Raw genomic sequence first — 2,500 nt, 5'->3', positions numbered from 1 at the left:
TCCTTACCAAACACAACTCCAATTTCAATCCCTGACTGGGAGGTTTTTGTCGTGGGACATTATCTTCCTTTTGTTGTTCACCTTTCGGACAGTTTCATTCTCTCCTTTAGCGCTGGTAAATCTTCACGATATAAGGTCCTTCCATAGTTAATCTGACGCTCCTATAGAGTAGAAGCAACAGTTTAGCTAAAAGTTCGGTCAAATAATTTTGTTTAACCCACTGATTACACAGAAAACGTAAACAAAAGACAGAGGTTTAGAATTAAGTTCACCAAGAAGAAGAAACAGCAAACTTCCAGATGATGTACAAATACTGTTAAAAAGTGATTGAAAACACGTCCTAAGGCTCAACTGAAAACGTAAACTAAGGTAGATTTTTCTAAGAAGTGCGCGTCAAGCAATCAAGAAGTTGTTTATCGCTAACAGCAACCCATAAGGGTTGAAACGTGTAACGCGCGTTCACAGCTTCAGAATATTCAGTGCGAACTGATTGGGTGAAAGTTTCAGTGCTAAGTACATATTTGGAAACCCCTTGCTCTTGTTGTTCCAATATGGTACTTCGCAAATTGAATATTCAGAAGCTTGTTTCCAAGTACACTAGGGGCCGTTACACGTTTCAACCCTTATGGGTTTCTGTCGCTAACTAACAAAGCGCCTGAAAAAATACACATTTTGTCAACTCAAAGTATACCTTGTGAAGTTTTACAGTCAAGTCTAATCACTCAGCGGATAAAAATCGTGGGAATTAATTTATGCCAATCGCCTTGTTTTCTGGCAGGTATAAGCGCAAAATAATACACCAAACACCGCTGCCGAAACAAAATTTCACCTTGAGTTTTCTGCTTTTCGAAATGCACACAACCTCAAAATTATTACTTGGTTGCCATGGGCAATCCAGTCAGAAAATGAGTTTGCATTCTCTCCGTTTTATTCTTTTAGTTGCTTTCCGTGTAGGGAAATGGAAACCTGTCACAACCCTATTAATTATTGTCTTTGTGCCTAGAGTCTTCTGCGCGTATCTTTGGTAGGTTTCAAGGGGTAGTAGAAATGCGTAGATTTTATCCAGTGGACACAGTAGAATATTTAATAAACCCGCAATGCCATCGAAGGTCATTGTAACGCAAATGGCGTTTTAATGGATCCTAAAAATACACCCTTATGGAGCTCAAGAATGGAACGTCAATTGGATAAACAAGAGAGGCGATGAAAAATAATATACAGAATCTTAAAAGCGACAAGTAATGGACTTCGTCGAGCCGTATCGAGGTGAGCTGTATTTCCAATATTTTACTAACTGTGATGTTATGTACAACACGGAAACCAATACCAATTCGAACATTTTCTGGTAGTTTTTTTCTGTTTGGATAAGAGAGAGAAGGAATCGAACACCTTGAGTGATCTGTGATCTCTGTTTCTGACTGTTTACATTTATTTCTAATCACTCTACACAGTGTTCAGGCACAAAAATAACAATTGGAAATGTGACTAATTCTTATTAGTCAAGGATTATTTGAAAGAAAGATTGTTGTCTACGTTCTGCTTCATTATTAAGGGAAAGGTTCTTCAGAAAAGGGTTTGATCCTGAACTCCGGTCAGAATTAATTTTGTTTTGACACAGATTGGGTTTCTTGTTTTCACGCACGCAATGAAAATAGGAGGGTTTTTTTTTTTTTGTTGCATCTAATAGCAAATATGTTGTTTTGTTTCAATAAAATTTTTCGCATGGAAAATGTTCTTTTGTGAGATTTTATCAGCCTTTCAGTTGTCGTTATTGTGTTGTGTAATATTCAAGGTTAACTAATTTGCGTAAGTGGGTTGAAAATTTGATACGCGAGCACTTGTTATAAACAGACAGGACTTTTTTGAGACCTGTTCTTTTCTCGACTGGCAAATCATTACATGTCAATGGGTAGCAACGGTTTCTAACGTCAGAAAAGATATATTTTGTCCTACTACAGTGGTAAAATGAAGTTTATTTGGAAAAGCCAACCAATAATTCTTTAGGTTCCTGGCTAATTAACAATTATTCTTTGAAATCGGCAGTGAATATAGTGGTAGAATATTTACCAAGCCGCAACGTGGCAAGGTAAAACTATTCTGCCACTTTTCACCAAGATTGAAAAGAATAATTGTTTTAAGTATATACTCACGAAGTGAATCTCAACATAATTGCAGAAAAAAACCATCCAAAGTCGATTTAAATTGGCATCTCAATTCAATGCGTGGAAAACGTGCAAGCGGCATAAAAAACGCATCGCGCGGAAATGTGTTTACAGAAGCTTCAAAACATGGCAAATCCTAAATAACTTCGTTTGAAATCCTCGTCCGAGACAGCAAAATGGTCATTTAGCACCGTTTAAATCAGAAATCTAAATCGAAAGTCTGCTTGTTGAAAACATTTATAAACGTTCGATCAAAGTCTTATGAGGTGCATTTGAAATGGACATTAAAAGAGCAGTTTGTAAAGGATCCACATGAAACATTTGGTGGCTCTAATTGA

At 36.9% G+C, this 2,500-nt stretch overlaps 1 protein-coding gene and 1 pseudogene across 1 annotated transcript in view; both read right to left on the bottom strand.

The window, feature by feature from the left end:
* Positions 1 to 2,500, bottom strand: part of LOC137978953 (echinoderm microtubule-associated protein-like 6) — a 103,069-nt gene that overhangs the window by 50,273 nt on the left and 50,296 nt on the right. The window lies entirely within an intron of this gene.
* The window catches only part of LOC137979813 (echinoderm microtubule-associated protein-like 6), a 21,904-nt pseudogene that overhangs the window by 12,468 nt on the left and 6,936 nt on the right, over positions 1 to 2,500 (bottom strand).

Source organism: Montipora foliosa, chromosome 12, assembly GCF_036669935.1.
Source record: "Montipora foliosa isolate CH-2021 chromosome 12, ASM3666993v2, whole genome shotgun sequence".
In the NCBI taxonomy this organism is placed as follows: domain Eukaryota; kingdom Metazoa; phylum Cnidaria; class Anthozoa; order Scleractinia; family Acroporidae; genus Montipora; species Montipora foliosa.
The sequence above is the reverse complement of the archived record's forward strand: the minus strand, read 5'-3'. Positions and strand labels throughout refer to the sequence as shown.